This window comes from Corvus cornix, chromosome 1 (assembly GCF_000738735.6).
Source record: "Corvus cornix cornix isolate S_Up_H32 chromosome 1, ASM73873v5, whole genome shotgun sequence".
NCBI classification, from domain to species: domain Eukaryota; kingdom Metazoa; phylum Chordata; class Aves; order Passeriformes; family Corvidae; genus Corvus; species Corvus cornix.
In genome coordinates this window covers 89,413,435-89,432,047 of record NC_046332.1, presented here as the reverse complement: position 1 = coordinate 89,432,047, position 18,613 = coordinate 89,413,435, and the positions used below count along the sequence as shown (strand labels likewise).

The window sequence follows — 18,613 nt, the reverse complement described above, 5'->3', positions numbered from 1 at the left end:
TCACCTGCGTGCACTCTGAATTGTCACTCTCATTCTTTGTTCCTTTGCATGCGGCTGTTGTCAGCTCCCGAGTCACAGAACCACTTGCAGGAATGGCTCGGGAGAGTTTTGGAAGAAAGAAAAGGGAAAAAAGGAGCCGCATTTTTATTTAACAGGAGAAGGAGAACATAAAGAAAAGAAAGGTGTTCTCAAGAACGTAGCCTGCAGCCTTGTCAGGTAGCATTTCTTCAGATGGTTTTTTTCTCACCCCTTTCCCACCCCAAGATCTCTCTTCATCATTTTTTTAAACATCTCTTCTGGGACAGAGACATGAAAGTGAATTGTGGGTCAAAGGCAAGAATTAGGGGTTGCCAGGTCTGCTTTCTGATGGCTTTACTTTATCTTTGTGTCCAAGCTTTTGCCAGTTAGCAGGTACTGTGGGTTATCCATTCCAGTCACATCATTTTCTGCTTGATGACAAGCATCACACCTTCATCCATCACATTTACATTTCAAACTGCCACACTGCTCTATTGATTAATTATTTAGCAGCTCTTGGCCACTTGTGAGTGTTTCTGCACTCACGTTTCACGGGGAAGGTCCATTCTTTTTATTTATGTGCAGTTTTGTAAAGCTAAGAAAAAAAAAAGTAAAGCCTTTATCATACACACATGCCCCTAACCCAGGTGTGTGTGCCTGTATCCATGCACACGTGTGTGAATATTTACCTCTGTGTGTGTGTGTGCATACTCCAGTACTATTAGGTGCACACAGGGAGCAGAAGCAGGTAATCTGATCAATAAGCACATGCTCACACTGATAATAGATTTCTGAGTTTTCAGAGCACTGAACAGCAGATCAATGAGACCTTGCAGGTGTGCTGGAGCCAGGAATTGCATCAGCTACATCATGCTCCCTACAGACGGGCAGGGAACACAGACATCGTCCTCTGGGCTTTGTCACTTTGAGCAAAAACAGGTGGAGCATTTTTGCAGGTGCCTGCTAATGGCTGTGTTTCTTCCACATCACAGTCAGGAAAGGGCAGCCTCTGAACAACACAGGAGATCCAATTCGACCTAGGGCTCAACTCACCCCGGAAAATCACTCCATCTGTCTTTTCCTCAGTTCTCCTTTGGTGAAATGCAGAATGAGGATCTAATCCTATAGCTCTTCTGCTTGCTTTATTTTATTTTCAGATAAAAATCCACTGTAAGAATAACATCTATCTGTTCTATCTGAAAATACAGGTTAGCTCAGAAATCTGTGTTTGGAAGAGTGATGTTTGGTCTTGCTTCTGATCCCTGGGGCACTCGTGGGCACTCTGCTTTAGCTGGATGCTTTTCTGACCCATCACCACCCCTCACCCAGCAGTTCCCATGAGAGCAATCTGTAATCCTTTGGTGTCCCAGGTGGTGGTACACTCCAGAGTACCCTCTGATATTCGTAACTGCTTGTCCAAAGATTCATGTCTCTAGAAGGAAGAGCTGCAAGAAGAAAGCAAGATCTGATATTCCATGATGGGAATAGAAATGTTTTCAATAAAGGCTTTGGAAAAGTCTGATGTTCATGATATCACACACTTCTGTTGAAGCAGAAAATGAGGTAATCTTGAAGTCTAGAATAAATTTAGTATTTGGATCTGTTTTAATGTTTTCTACTGTTTTCATTTTTTACAAGTTTATTGTGGATATAATCCAACAAATATGAACAGAGTGATTCTTTTTCCTTTTATTAATTTTCAATGATTTTTGACTTATGTAAAGCTTATTAAAATCAAAAAAAGTATGTATATTACCTTAATAGATCCTGAATGAGATCCTTGAAGAGCAGGGACTACATGGCTTTTATTACTCCATCTCTTGTATTTCTGTCTTCATCCTTCAAATTGCAAAAGTAAATGTAATACCACTGACTTTTTTTATGGATGGGATTTGTGACAGTATTCAGCTCATTATGTGAATGCTGTTAGGCTAGGGTTGGTCAACATTTTTCTGTCAAAATTACTTGGTTTATAGTAAAGTACATTGGGAACTTGAATAACGTGAGTATCCTATTTATATTTACAGTAAAATATTACACCACTCAGACAATACAACAAAACCATCTGCTTGGTCTCTTAGTGTTGCTAGTACACTATTTAGCACACAGAGAATAACTGACTGGGTCCCTTCTATTGAAAGTATTGAAATAAAAAAATGGAGTAAGCCTTAGTCCTGACCTATGGTGGAGGATTTGGTCGTTTGGTGAAATATAATCCCCATCTCTGACTGCAGTTAAAGGAAATATTTAATGTTTAATTTTTGCCATTACTTTGCCTCTGTTTGCTTCTCTTCCTGCTTCACTCAGTCCCTTTCTGTCTCTATTCTAACAGAAACTCCTGTGAAGTGCAAATTAATCTACCTGTATTTTTTCAGCTCTTTGCAGAACTCCTCCACCTCTGGCATTTAAAGTAAGCACTTGATGCTGGCAATCCAGACATCCCCCATACCTTCTGCAAGGTAGCAGTCTTGTACAGCACCAAAACCACCAAAACTAGTGCCTGGCAAAGAAGACCACTGAATCCCTGCTAGTGAGGGATTCTCACGTTTTTGTTGCTCTGGTATATAAGGGAGGAAGGGAATGTAGCATGTATGTCCACGGAGGGAAACACAGCAATGGATGGTCTTATCTGTGAGAAGTCCTGACCTACCAATTTCCAGTGTACTATGAATATTCAGAGAAAAAACTTTTAATTTCTGCCTGTTGCCCCAAGTGATTTACACTGATATAACTTCTGCATGTGAAATGTCATTGTAGCAGTATCAAGTTATAATAATAATAATTAAAACTTCAAGTAATTTGAAAATCAACGCTTTATGGTTAAACAAAGGTGACGATATCTATTACCTCTACAGTAAACAAAGTGTCTTATAATGTAAAGTGCAAAAAATGAAGGACAGAATTTGAGCTTTTAACTTATACAGCAGGGTGGTTTCTCTTACATGAGTAACTCCAACAAGAAAACAACAAAACTGTGGCAACACTCGATAAGATCAAAGACATTGTTATCTAGATTTCTCTGTAGTACTGTTCCACTGTAAAGACCCAAAATTAAAAGAAGACAAATGAAGTTCTTTCTCTAGTATAGTGACAATGTACTGATGTGCCTTTTAATTTTTTCCCCCTTTGCTTCTTTGAAATAACCCTTCTCTGTAGAATAACAGTCTCTCTTACATACCTATTCACTCATCGATCCTAAAACTATCTGATACAGTGATGATATGGCAGCAAAGCTCTTCACACGTTTTCTTGTTTTGCTTGCTTCATCTCTTCACATCCACAGTTAACAGGCTTGCTCTGTATAAAAAGAATAAACACAGTAATTGCTTTGCCATAGGTGTGTTTAATTTGTATTGTCACAAATAAAAAGGAAAAATAGCACTTCATCTTTTTTTGGCTTAATGAGATCAGGAAAGTATTTTCATAATTGAAAACAAAGAGTCTTTTAAATAAGAGGCTTGTATTAGAAAGTGACAATAATATAAAACAGACACCTTCCAGTGAACTCTTCTCTAAAATGCCAAACATGATAACAAAAAAACCAATTAGGTTATGAGTGGACTTGTTATAGATTAAAATACATAAACAAAATTCTGAATATTTTACAGGATTACACAGCCTCTAAATCTTATTTATACAATTTCTAACTGCATAAATACTAGCCAGCAATTCCTGCTTTTGCCACTAATGAGACAGGTCCCAAGTAATTATATGAAAGACACAAAAAATCCAACTAGAACAACAGGTAGTTCTTCATATTATCTATGAATAGAGCATTACTTTACCATTTTGAGGAGTAAGTATTCGGCTATTGCTGAGAAGGTGCTCAATTGCATCCTCAAAGTTAGCGGGTTTCCACTTGATGACTAGAGTTCATTAAAGATGAACATCCACATCTTATTGTCAATCCTTTTCTGCAAAAGAATTATTGTTAATCAATTTTGATATAAAGGTCAGAGAAGAAGAATGCTGTATCTTCTGCCCAAGCCTGGTCATTCAGTCAACAGAGAGAGCCAGTACAGTATTTTCCAGAGGAATTAAAAAGACAGACAAATAAACAACCAAGCAAACCATGAAATGGCAAGTCATAGATCAAGCTAATAGTGCAGTGCTGCTGTCCATGGAGCATTCCTGCCTGACTTCCCAGCACATGGAGCATTTGCTCTTACTTTATTAGTCAAGCAGGACTCACTTCTGCCTTCCCAGTACACCCAGAAGTCCCAGAAATACAGCAATGGTTCCACCTGTTATGGTAATAGTATTAACAACTATTCCTTTTAGTCAAGGAACCCTATTTATCAGATGGTCACCTGTAGCAGAAAATCCCATAGGTTGACCACATGCAGCACAACTGATTTCTTTTTATTTCCTCTAAATTTACTGTCTTATACTATTTAACTACACTGACGGCCCTCTTGTTCATAAGTAATGTGACAGGAAAAAAAGGAGGTCATGACTCATGGTTTAATTAATCACTCCTAATTAATCACACCTTCAGGAGCCTCAAGTAGGTACAATATTGAGAAACAGACTTCCTTGCTGTGCCTTTTACATATAACATTGATCCAGAGAAAAGGGAGAGTAGTCCTGTCCCTCAGGGGTGTAACTCTCAGCCATTGCTATGCTGGAGAATTACTGCAGGATTGAACAGTGAAACATCTTCGGGAGGCAACCACCTCACAAGACTACACATTTCTAGTGCATTGCTGTCTTTTCTATAGAAATGATTGAAAAGCATGCAGAAGTCACTGACACATAGGTGCACAAAACCAGCTGTTTGCACCCAGTCTATCTTAATATTAATCTGGCTGGAATGGATAAACAAAACCACGCCACGGCTTGTGGGATGAGCTCATAGTAGGTAACTGCTCTGTACCTGCACAACATGAAAAAAATTATCTTATGTTTCTCATTTTTTCCTGACGAATAAATCTTAAATTGTTTCCAAAAGTATGGCATGCCTTCACAGAGGGGGAACACCCTGATTCAGAGCATTGTGTCTAAGGTGGTCTCTTCAAGGTGACAGTGACAAGCCTGACTCTTCTGTCAGGAGACAGACCTGGGGTATCCTCATACATGAAACACTGCCTAAACCGTTATTAGGCTGTTAGGTAAAACATTAGTTTACGGCATCACTGCTGTGACTATGATAATGCTGCAAAAGACACGAACAGGGTTATTGATTTATTTGAATCAAATATTGTTAGCATCAGCCAGAGGAGAGGACCCCAGGTCCCAAACTGGCTAGGGGCCACTTTGCTGAAAAGGACTATGATTACAGATAAGTGCTGGAGCTGGAGCATGAACCTTGTGTTCAATACTTTCCATGTCCATCCATTTTTCTTCCCCCTCTGAAATTTCTGCCTTTCCCTCCAGAGAATACAAAAGACAACAAACACCACAGAAGAAAACACAGTCGCTTCTGCAAAATGGTGCTTAAAACAATGTGCAGTGCCATACCTAGACCTGCAGGGAGCTGGCCATTAGGGTTTCTTTCGATAACCCTCTTTGGGGACAGAGAAAGCGAGACTGGTTACAAGGGGTGCACGGTGCACAGATGCAAGTTCCACTTCCCTTGGTTTACCTCTCTCTAGAAAACAGGAAGTCCTGGAAGGAGGAAAGTACTCTAGACCCTACTGACTTTAGATGTCATTGCTTCAACTTCATGAGAAGGGAGACACCCTGAAGTCCAGTATTCTGGTGGCATGTGAGACCTTTTCCTCCTCAGCTGGAGCAGTGACTGAGCTGTGAGCTGAATTTCACACTCAACACAGCAATCTAATAAGATAGTGCCTTGATGTTTGGTGGTTATCTTGATTTGGTAGTGCAGTGGAAAACATTTTGTACTTAACTTCACATGGCACACTGATGTGAAAAGTCCTGTAGCAGCGGTAGCAACTGCATACCGATTTTAGGCTAAGGATTAGCTGCCTTTAAAAAGGTTGCCCTCACTAGATTGAGAACTGATTGCAATACCTTCTTGTCTCTTCTTTACCTCAATCAATAATTTTTAGGGTTCAAAATAATCAGAGTGCAATAATTCCTCCACAGGAACAGTCATGCAGTGGTGAATTACATATTCCAATCTGCATAAGTGTGAAAGAATAAAGGCAAATTTTGAACAAAACCTGCTATACTGAGGCAAAATTTGTGTTTCTGCAGCTGACAGGTATGTGTCTTTACTGCCTTGCAAAGTTTAATACTTAATGGGAATAAGCTTTGGTAACACAACAGATGTAAAAATCAGACAAACCAGCTGAAAGCTCAGCTATATGTGTCCTGTGTGTGCCTTTAAATACTATTAAAATTGAATTTGACTAGACTTGCTCAAATCAGACCTGTTATCAACAACACATTGTCTCAGGGGACCAACATTTGTCCAGTTAGGGCTTCCTTCATTAATCGTCCAGCATCAAGCAAGCCAAATCCAAATCTGTGGAGAAAAAGCAATTAGATATTTTAAGCAGTGATAAGAACACCACAAATAATCAATTTCTATGGCATTAACAGCTACCTGGCCCAGAAAAAGTCTATAAAAGCTTGAATTTATTGCAGAACACCAGACAGCTTACAGAGCATTGATTCTTAGTAGTATGCATAGATTGCTGGATTTAAAGAGAAATCCCTAATGGTTTTTACCTTTAATTTTTTTCCTTTTAAAGGGAAAACAAGGATAAGGTGTTCATAAGGCCAAACTGCAGCAAAAGAAATGCCTAAGGACTGTTAGACAGAGTTTGTTTATCTTGCAGATGAACAGAATACTGCCACACTGTTTGATGGCAATTATATGTAATCTAATGCATAAACTTCATAAGTGGTGAGATGCTAAATACAGTTATAATATTCTGTGGTTAGAAAAAGACATTAATTTGGCTTATTTTTAAAACATCTATTGTACCTGAGATGCCAACAGGCTAGAAATCATTTTTGCATTTGTTCTTCTTGTGAATCTTTAGGCTTTAAAGCCTTCTATTCTTCCCTAGCAATCTCATACTGGATTATTTTATTCTGCATTAACCTTTGTAATATGTAACTACTTATAAAAGGAAAACAAAATGTAGTGCAGAACCCAGCAGGCAGAACATCATTGTCTGGAGTGGACAACAAAGTTTTGAAACCTATTTAGTCTTAATATTCCCAAAACCTGATTTTTGTTATGTAGGTGTTATAATTGATCTTTAAACGTGAACCAAACCATATCTGAACTCAGATTTCTAGATCAACAGGCTGAGAAGTCAAAAGGGACTTTGGTAATCATCTTGTCTGACCCCCTGTATATATGCACTAGAATCTTTCCCAAGAAACTAGATTAAACAATGTCTTTCAGAAAGATGTCTAATCTCATTTTAAAGACTCCAAGCTATGGTGAGTCCACCTCCTCCCTGGGTAAGCTCTTCCAATGTTTAATTACCCTTACTGCTAGGAGACGGTGTCTTATTTCAAGGTTGAATTTGTCTAACAGCATTCAAATACTGAAAATGCACGGTGTTTGAGAGAGAGCAAATATAAGTGACATGATACACTTTATACTAATCCTAAATCAAAAGATTATGGAAATATTGAAAACATGACAACTAAAGCTCTGTTTTGGCAAACATTTATGCAAGGGGGTATCTGTCTGCATAGGAAATGGTTTTCTTTCAATTCTGCAAGCTTACACATGTGTAAAGTTATGCCAGGGCTTCAAGCACAATTCAAAAAGAGGCATCTGGAGTGACTTTTGCTGAAAAAAATATTAGGCATTAACTAATAAATACAACTTCCCTCCATTTCTGCCCCATTCTAAGCAGCCTTTGTGGCTGCTTATAACTACTAGAAGAAAAAGTGAGAAAACTTCCCATTGCAGAAATGTGATTGCTGCCATAGGGGGATGACTGCTGAAATCCAAACACAACCCAAGAGGGGAAAGAAAAAAAAAAGGAATGAAAAAAAAAAAAAGGAGAGTTGTCAAGATAATTAAAACTTTGCAACAATTCAGTAGTGGTGCTGATAAAAACAGCACTGCTGGCTGAATGCAAATAAGATGGTAAAGGCCCTGTTTGGATTATGGTAATTACTCAGTCTGAAGTTAGCTTCAGCCACACACACATATGAACACACACATACACACACAGCAGTGGAGTGGAACCTGACAACCATACTTGGCGTGTGATCATAAAATTCCCTGGCACGCTCTCAGGATGCCATGTGGAGCTATTTGTACAGTTAGGTACGGGACTCTGCAGCGCAGGAAATACCAGCGGAAGCACGGCTGACCCGCCTGGCCTTCAGCGAGAGCCTGCCCCCCCTGCTTATCGCTGGCATGCATTCAAAAGTGATCTCTGGAGAAGGCAAATCAATCGAACACATGTTTGGTCTAAAAATGTCATTTTGGAATATGTTAAGATATTTCCTTACATTAGACCATTTTGTTTGCCCCAAAGATTTGTCAAGTGCAATTGAATGCATACACATCACAACGCATGCCAGTGCCAGAACAAAATAATTTCAATGTGTCCTTTAGTACTCTGATAAAATGCAGGCAGTCGGTGTTGAAACGAGATGCCCTGTGAAAGTCTTGTGAGCACTGGCATTCTGCATTTCTTCCAGGAGCTTGTTTCTTTAAAATTTGGGATCCATCCAAATGAGCAGATTTTGTGTAAGAATGAGGAAGAGGACCAGCTCAACCTCTCCTCTTGCCTTCTAGACGGAGAAGTTGAGGCAGGCTAATTTATGTGATGAAAAATCATTAAAGAAATTACAATTTCCAACTCTGATTCCTAAATAATAAAGCCTTTATGAGGACAATATCATTACAAATAACCCTATTAATCTGTTGATTCAGCTTTAGAGCCAATTCTGATATATGACAAAGATGTGTTTCTTCAACAGTTTTCACAAGTTAATATTAAATAATATTGGCACACACATCATTTTTATTACTGAGTTCTTTGATTTGTTCACCCTGCACAGTCTCTGCAGCTGTGTGTTTTATGACCTACCCATCACAGGAGAAACTCCCATTAGCACCGGCACACAGCAGAGGAGATGTGAACTTTGCAATCAGGCTTGCTATCCTCACTCTGTTTTTGGTTAGTACTGAAAAGGCTGTTTCAAGCAGATCAGAATAGTCAGAGCCCAATCTGAAGGTGCACCCGTACTGTGAAGGGCAGGCTTCCCTGCCTGGCATGCTCAAAGTTTGCGGAGACTATATCAAATCCAGATTTATACATGACTGTGGATGTCAAGATGCAGTCCTCTGACCAACAGGCTCCTGAGGAAAGGCACCCACACCTCCCCCTTCTCTTCCCTTCCCTCCACCTTTACCCCCACACCCTTTTTCTCTCTTTGCGTCGACCCGGTATGGTTGCTAAAACACACACACACAAAGTGCATCAGCCTTGAAAGGCTGCAAGATGCTTGGGTTACTGTACTTCAGCTGAGACACAAATTAGGTCCGTTTTGATGTGCTGTGGGGATCCTTTCCTGGTGTATTTTCTCTCCTTTTCCAAAAAATGCTTCCTTAAAAGAGTACTTATCAGCTGATAGGCCAAAAATCAAAATTACATGATATCTCTTCTGAAATTATCTCAGGGAAGTTTGCACAATGTTTTCTCTGAGATTTTTATCTTAATTAAAACAAAGAAGTATAAGAAGGGGTGAAAAAAAAAGAAAATTAAAAACTGCCAAGCTCTCAACTCTTACCAATCTCCTGACAGTACTAGTCCAAGACTTGAGATTGTACAACAGAGAAAAATGATTGGTTGCAAATTCATAATTTCCGTTTACAGATTCATTTTGATGGGGTTATCATGAAAAGGGTGGTCAGAACATTTTACACCTATGACCTTAACATCATTCTTTCCATTTTCCTGCATTTTGTGCATATTTAGTCACCTGTGGTTGCCTCTGAAAAGATGCAAAAGTTGGGCTATGATCCTAAAGCAATCAAGAATGTTAAGCATTTCAGAAATGGCATAGCATTACTTTGTCATAAAATAAGAACATTTGTGAAGGATATAATATTGTATCATAAAGGGAAAAAAAAAAATCTGTAAAAGATTGCTAGATGTTAAAGGAAGTCTGATGAAAATGCACATTTATTAGTTCAGATTAGACAAAAAGCGCTTTATAACTATATAGTGTTGTTATTGCAATAAATGCAGTATTTGTACCAAAATGCTCAGTTCTTCTCACTACTGAGAGATATGGGATTATGTGTCTTAAAATTGAGGAATAATGATAAGACTTAAAAGACAAATTGAGGACCCACAAGATCTTGAAGTTTTTATTATATATACATTTCCAGAATGAATAATAAGTTTCTGGACCCTTTAGTGCTTTCTGTACTGTGTGGATTTTTTATTTTTTTTATTAGTGTGGACAAATAAATTTTATTTGATAGCTTGTTGTATTTAAAGACAGTGTAAAACTCTCATTGCAAACAGTTGTTTACAGTGCGCTTTTCAGCACAAAGCTGTTTTAAAGCTCAATTGTGCATTTTGCAGATAAAGTGGGAAAACTAACTGAAGGCTGTATTGTAAGCAGTGGTTGCCGTGGAAACCCCAGTTTCAAGAGCTGGTTCTCCATTACCACTTAATTTAGGCTTCCTAATTGCATTCCACTAAATCGGTAGCGACAATATCTGCAGAGCAAAACTGCATGCCCAGTCTAGCGCAAACCTCTTTGAAACAGGCTTTTTGAAAGCCAGGAGCTATAAAAACTCAGCATGACGTGGAGCATATGAGAAACCTGTAGTTCAAATGTACTGCTGCTTGCTTTCTCATCCTTAGTAACTTCAGTGCGCTCCACACCAATCTATTAGTTCAGTCTACCTTAAAGATCATAAAGCTCTGCCATGTGGAAACTCATCTGTCCACCAACACATTGGTGCAAAATAGATTTAATTGTACTCCCAACCCAGTATCATGTCCATCTTATTTTACTACACACCAGCAGGTAGCCGGTGCAGAGCCTTACTTTCCTTGAACTGCCCTTGCTCCATAATACGAGGAGAACAATACTTTCTCAGTTTAAATCATTTGCCACTGTTCAGCTGTGCAGCAAGCCAGACCGCCCATATGTGACCTAAAGAGAGCCTTGTCAGAACCACTAGACATAAAAGCATTCCAATTATCGACCATACTGCTTTAATAGAGGAGGCAACTAATATGATAGTGTAAGTGATTCTGCCACTGAGAAGCTCTTCGTCACTGTCAGATTAACACTTGAGTTAAACTCTTGTAAATCAGTCACATTATGCCGTTGGTTGAGAAATAAACACAGACCTATTACTCTTAGAATTCCAGAGGGCTCTCCCCGCCATCCAAGTTGTGCAGGATGCCCTATTAATCTGAATTTTGTCATGTTTATTATTTTGCAATTACTAATGTGGGTAACACTGGAAAGATTTAAGTTGTCTATGATTAGATTCTGAAATGGATGTACATGCTTAGCAAAATCTGTGAGGGAAAAGGAGAGAGAGGAAGAGAGAGGAAAACAGGAGACAGCTTACGTGTAACTTCTTACTGAAAAAGACAGCAGACCACCAACTCAATTAAATCCTATAACTCTTAAAAAAAACCAAAAAAAACCCCCATAGACCATTTCAAAGCAAAATATTCCAGTGTCTTCAAGCCGAAGACTTCCCACAAGCTCACAGTGAAATACACCACCTGAACACTAAGGTGGTTGCATTTGAGCCCTCTAACATGTATCAAATGAATGCCGAAGTTGAAAATAATAAGTAAACAACTGCTCTTACAATGCTTCCTTCTCTCCACAGTATGATTAGATACTGGTAAAATACCTTTAAGTCATACATTATCAGCTTACCATCAGTCTTTCTATTTCTGTGGATTTTTGTCAAGTTTCTTGTCATTTTATCAAGTTTTTGTCTTCTCCTCTACCTGAGCTACTTTGAAATCAAAACAAAGACACCTCTGCTTTTGATATTGGGATTTTAGATGTGAGAGAGTGGACAGATAAAGATTGTTAGCACAAATTGGGAATTATTTCCTGTGGCACAGTTTTACCTGTTCAATGGAGCCCTCCTGGGTGGACAGTGAAGCTGGGAGAGAAGGAAATGAGGATAGGGACTAGAAGACTGGCTGTTGAGTTTGTTTGGTTGCTTCAGCCAGGGGGACTCCTCAAGATTTCTAGTCTTCTCCTCTTTAGATATTAGGAGCCCTATCTGGAACCAAGGCAAATTCTCAAATAAAAAATGTGTACAGATCTTTCTAAAAATGCTGATCTGAGATGTAATCTCAGTGTGTTCCAGGTCAGAAACAGCAGCCACAAGAGATTTTAGGCTAAATATCCTTTTCAGGCTATCATCTTTGTCCAGAGAAGTAGGGAAAAAAACTTCCTGTTGCTTCTCTACGAGCTTTTGCAAAGATCTTCTGTGAAGACAGGTAGAAAATTCTGGAAGTAAAAAGGGAGGAATAGGAAGAAATTGGCACTGCAGTTCTAAAACTCGGCAGAAAAACTGCTTGAAAGATCATGTGTTTGGAAACCATATTAATTTTTATATTTCACTTTGCTCTTTAGAAGGCCCTTAAACAGGGGCAATGGCAGAAACCAAGGGAAGATCAGTAAAACTGTACTGTACCCTGAGGAAAATCAGAAAAGACACTCTTCTGTGGTGGCCAGTGAACATACATTACAAGGGACAGAGAGTTCTCAGTGGGACAAGTCCCTAGTACCGCAAGAACCACTTTATGTTAGGGTGACCAGAAAGGCTTCTCCCAGAATGCTTGTTCTGTAATGTCAATCTATCCCAGTTTGGATTCCCCGGTTGGCTGTCAGCCTCTACCCCTCGCCACCCCCCCAGAGCTTCCCCATTGGTCCCCGTTCCCCAGTCCTGCCTTTTCCCTGCCCCCGGATAAAACTGTGAGCTTTGGGGTTGTGTTCGTATTTGCCTCTGCAGCCTTCGGCCGTGTGGAAGCAATAAATGCTCCTGGCAGAACGCACCCAAATGCCCTTCTCGACTCTTTGCTACCGACTGTAACAGTGAACCCACCCGTGCTTCTGTGGGTGCAGGTGTATGCCCCACAGAGCCAGGCAGGGACAGTATTACTTTTTCACTCTATCTTCTAGTCCCTATGTGGAAAAGTGTGGCCTTGAAAAGGCTGTAGGGGAGCTCAAAGGAAGAAACCCTTTACCCCTTCTCTTGGATGAATTGAATCATGGCAAATCTTGATCAGAGACTTCTCTAGGCATCATCCACAGCAGATTAAACTTTCTTTGGGTAGGTCTATAGGAAGAGATAATAGACATACATTTTTCTCTCAGCAGTCTTTAAAGTGGTAACTGATCTAAAAAGAAAGAAAAGTATTTAAAAGCTTCCTCTCAGAGACACATTATATTGGATAAAAATTCTGGTTCTCAGTTTAGGTAATTCATGTCCTAGAGAAAAACAAAGAAAAATTAAAAAGCTCTCAAGAGACAATGGGATCTATTCTGTCCTCACATTCATGACTTAGTTACAAGTGGGCTCCTTGCCAGCTTCTGAGCTCAGCTACACACATGCAATTTTCTTTGACTTAAAGAGAGCATATACTTTTGTGGGCAGAATCTGGATTTTTTATGTATAGGAATTCCTACTACTTTTATTATTTGTATGTTATTACAATGATCATGGCCTCATTGTTTTGAGCTTTGGGAAAACAAGGCTCTGTACTCTATCCACGGAAGAGATTATGGCCCAGAAGAACCAGCAGCATGGGAAGGGTGGGGGCAGTCTAACTCTCAGTCCTCTACATGGTCATATCTTTCCCAATTACAGATAAGAGTATGTAAATTTTAGTCACCTAGAAAATAATTGGCTTTCTTGAAATGGATGCTTTCAGATGCTTGACAAATTCTCTGTGTGTGCCTTCCCCTTCCATCCCTGCACCCAGCACAACACTGCTTCCTGTGCCATGTTTATTGAGTCCTTATCCTCAGAGCTGGTTTACCCTGGGAACACACTCCATCTTGTTTCAAGCGCCTGCTTTTAACAGGGTCTATGCACCACTACTGACAGATTCTGTGCTCAGCTACACACATAGCTTCCTTTGACTTAGAGTATATATTTTTCTGGGCAGAGCCAGTTCTTTTGGGGTATGGCTCTACACAGACATGGAAGCCTGCCTGGCTCACCTTTGCCTGGGGCTTGTAAAGGCCCCAGCAGAGGATGCAGAGTGGAGGAATTTGAAGGAGCAGAGGGCAGTGGTCTTACTGCTCTTTTTGGGGACCAAACCTGGCATCTGACATGACAGTGTAAGAAGCAGGAGAACATTGGTAGGTGGGAATTGTGTAGATGAGATCTTTCTCTGAATGCATCTCTGTACTCAGTGCTTCACTCTTTAGAGATCAGCGTAGTGAAGGCAAGAAATCAGATGGACTTAAGGACTTATTCCTATGTGATAGAAGTGGAAGGGTAGTGATTTTAAGTCCTCAGAGAAGAGCCAAACCAGTGTGTTTAGTCTGTTCTGTGTGCCTGTTTGAATGCATGCAAGTGCAGATGGGGTTCTGCAGGTTTGGGAGGGAAAGGTTTCAGGGCAGGGAGCAGAGCCAGGGAACGACTGCTCTCTATCCCTTGCTACCCCTGGCACCTTTCCCAGTGGAAGTCAGAGTGGGGATTAACACACACGGAACTGGTTCTGTTCCAACTCCCCAAGAGGAAAACAACATTTTTTCAGGCTATATGATTCTTGTTTGTAGCTACATGACACGTTATTTAATGGCTGTGAAATACTACATTGTTCTGATTTTGAAGATGCGCACATCTTTGGAGGACCACTCTCATTTTTCTAAATGCTTTTTAAATGCAACATTTACAAACACCTTCATTTTCTTGTTGTTGCTGACTCACTCATTGATATTTTAAGCTAAACAGCATATGGCTTATAGCTTTGTACCAGCAATTCTATACAATTCATAGATTTTCTGGAATTAAAAAGCCTTGGAAACATGATGAAATTTTAAAAACTACAGGTTTATTCTTAAAACTAGGAGATCTGTTAGGTCTATTCTTCATTTTTACAGATTTTTTGCAAGCGATCCAAAAGAGTTGCTCAGGGCATCACAATTTCCTGGCTGCAAAGTAACAGAAAAAACACAGGTGGATATTTAGATATGTAATTCCCACGTGTGTTCAATGTTCTTTGTGGTCTTTAGATGGAAGGGTACTACAGGAGTGTAAGGTATTAATTACTGTTATCAGCATCTAAGACATCTCTTGCTGAAGATTTAAATCAGCTTCCCCTGGAAACATAGGAAATAGGATTTAAAAGGACCTCCTGCATCAAGTTCAAACCTTAGCTTTTGCTGTCAGCTGCACGTCCCATAATTGGTTTCATGAAGTGCTCAAGTTTCATGCTGTAACCAGTGAAGTTTCTTGCTTCCCCTGCTCCTGTTGGAGGGCTGCTCCAGGATATCATTCCAGTGCTTCCTCCTAATTTCCTGTTGGAGTTTATTCATGGCCATTTTATAACCATTTGTTCTTATGTCAACATCATCCTTTAAATAGCTCTTCTGTATTTATAGACAACAGTTATGTTTCCTTTCAGCCTTTGTTTTGTTTGTGTAAACAAGTGAAGCCCTTTTAGTTTGCTGTATTAGATAGCCCTACCTCCTCCTACCAGTGCACCTTCCTGGTACTTGTCCCAGTTTGAATTAATCGTGTTGCACATGGCTGCGATAAAATGGGTGACCCAAGTTGTGCACTGCCTGGCTGTACTCTGTCAGAGCAATGAAAATTAGGAAAAAACTCCACCGCTTCCATTCTCACTCTCCCTCATCAATCTTTTTTTTTTTTATACAGGCACAACTTACCTAAGGCTCATGATCACCTTTTATTAGCAATGAGTGTAATCCAAATTTTTTAAGTACCCAACTGTACTTCTTTTAGCCAGATGCTGTAGCCATGCTACCCACCCAAAATGTGTGCCTAAGCCCACTGCTTCATTATTTATCTCCTGAAGTGCACCATCTTGAGGCTTCACTCCTGGATTTCATGGTGTCCCATCCCATTCCTTTTCTTCCTTTTTCTCTGCTTGCACTGCAAGCCACTATTGGAATTTTTTCCTAGCTTTGTGTAAGCAGAAAATTTCACTTGCATATACTCCCTTTTCTGCAGTGTGGGTATTAACGAAAATAGGACCCTACAAAATAATTGATAATAAGAGCAACCTGTGTAGGACTCGACTACTGATCTCTGCCCATCCCAGTATGTCTGTTTTCAGTACAACCTGCAGTCACCTTTTCTCCGGTCAGTTCCTCTCAGCTCTTCCAACTGATCTCCACTTTCTCCAGTTTAAACAATACCCCTCCCCCTTCAACAATGATAATATGATTTACGGACACCAGAGGAGCGAGATCCATTGTATTTCCTTTCTTTAGAAAAACCTCATTATTTATGGCATGATCCATTTTTGGAAAAGTCTGACATGTTTCAACACATCTCTTGTTTCCTTCAAAATTAATTTTAAAACCTGGCATGCAATGAGAATGCATTATGAATCTGAATAAAAGCTGCAACAGTCATGTACTTGGTACTATAATGGGTTAATTGCTGCAGTGCAGGAGGCTGATAGGGAGCCACAAGAAGGTGCATGCCTTAATGAGGAGCTGGTAAGGAGCCCTGGGGCATGGAATAGGGGCTAATATGAAAGAGAAAACAGTAGGATAGAAAGCTGAGTAACCCAAATAAAGATACATTTGCTCTTGTTTATGTTGCAATTGCTGTCTTGCATTATCACTGACAAAACTTGGAAACACTAAAGTAACTGAATGAGATGGATGTGTGCATAGTATATTTCTCTCTCAGACTAGGTTTTCTATGTTTTAAGGTTTCACTGGCACTCCCTTCTCAAAGCAACAATGAGCTACCAGCTAAACTGAAAAGTGGAGCACTACTTTGATGAGTGGACATACTGTTCCTACAGTCAATACTTTTGATTCCTGGGGAGGGACTCTGTTTCCAGCCTGCATTTTGTTAAAGGAGCAGTTTTTGAAAGGCATCAAGTTCCCTTGGTCTAAGGACAGTCCAGAAAATACTGGAAAGGAGTAACTTTAACACGTGGATCAGAATAGCTCTGCTTCAAATGCATACTGTGCAATTACACTGATCCACTTTGTGACATTTTGTGACACTTTGTTCAGGTTTTCAGGCAAAACTACCATCAGCTACAATTTCAGATTGGTCAGTAATACATAGAATATTAACTTTGCCTTAGTATTTTGGGTTAAATCAGTTTTTTCTTTCTTGGAGGATGGCTGGCAGACGTAATGGAACCTTGAAAGACACAAGCATCAAAATCAAAGAAAAGTATTCAAACCCCAGCAAATGTTTAACTTGATGTCCAGAATGGTCAGTCAACCTTGTACCATCTCTCCCATTTTATCCATTAATTTAATACCTTTGAGTCATACTTATCCAATCAGGTTTTTTTAAAAATTAAAAAATTTTCTTTTTTTTACAACTGATGCACAAGTACTGCGCTTCATAATATGTACTTTCTCTAACCATAACAGCACATGGTATCTGGTCTTCACAAACTTCTAATTGCTGGACATTCCTTTCTAGGACTAATTAATCGTAGTAATAAATCAATATAACTGTAAATGGAACTGAGATCAAAGTCAGACTTACTGCATATTGATAATCATCTAGGTAAACACTGGAGGTTGCTTCCAAGTCAAATAATAAGATCCTCAAAAGCATGTTTCTATAAAAGAAAGGTAAATATATAGTCTCTAATAAAACCTCTGGAGAGCCCCACAGAAACATTAAACAGAAACAAAGTAAAAGAGAGTTTACCTAAACATCAGCTCAAGCTTTTTCTTTACCGTTATTTTATTCTCATTTTATTATAATAGATCTTTTCTCCCACTCCTTACTTGTTTCCTCTTGATCCTCGAGCCTTCTGCATCCTCCTTGCTCTCTTTACAGTAGAAATTGCCGTACAGAATCAGACAATAAGTCTCTGTGGTCTAATATTCAATTTCTCTGAAAGAGCCAGTGTATCAAGTCTCCTCCTTGTCTTTAACAGAGACTGACCTAAAGCCTGAAGCTTGTCATTAGTATCCCTCTTACAAAATAGGTAACTACAAGTATTTTTTACTACTGTATCTTACAGAGTACTTGGCCTCAGTGACACACAAGGACAATTATTACCATGAGCTAATTATATACTGTGAGTGGAGAGGGGAAATATTTTCTTTTCATGAGTTTCCAAAGATCAGCTTCTTCTTTCAGGCAGTATTTCCTTACCCTCATGTAATGACAGGAGAGCAAGGGTGAAAATTTCTGATTGACCCCTACTATTATTTTGTAAATACTTATCATGTCAGCTGCAATTTTGTTTCTTTCCTTTATTTCTGAAGTCTCCCATTCATTATTTGTTGCTAGCATTTTTATCGCTGTGTAGCCTCATTGGTTTTGCAGTGTCTGAATGCCAAGTCCTGCATAGCAGCCAGCACACCAAGGGGTGAGGGAGCAAGAAGCAGCGCCCTCATCAAGCAGTTGTTCTGGAAACATGGCAGGCACATGTGTGGATGAATGCCTCAAAGTGGGATGTCCTCCAGAGAAGCAGTATCAGTTTTACACCACCTCTGTCGATAGCCCCGG

General features: G+C 39.6%; 1 long non-coding RNA gene across 2 annotated transcripts in view; it reads right to left on the bottom strand.

The window, feature by feature from the left end:
• LOC104686077 overlaps positions 1–18,613 on the bottom strand; it is a 172,036-nt gene that overhangs the window by 18,316 nt on the left and 135,107 nt on the right. For both annotated transcript variants that reach the window (XR_751256.4, XR_005601455.1), the window contains 4 exons: positions 6,357–6,451; positions 3,804–3,932; positions 3,197–3,315; positions 5–1,857 (listed from right to left, as the gene is read on the bottom strand). This is a non-coding gene — a long non-coding RNA (uncharacterized LOC104686077). The remainder of the gene's footprint in view (positions 1–4; positions 1,858–3,196; positions 3,316–3,803; positions 3,933–6,356; positions 6,452–18,613) is intronic.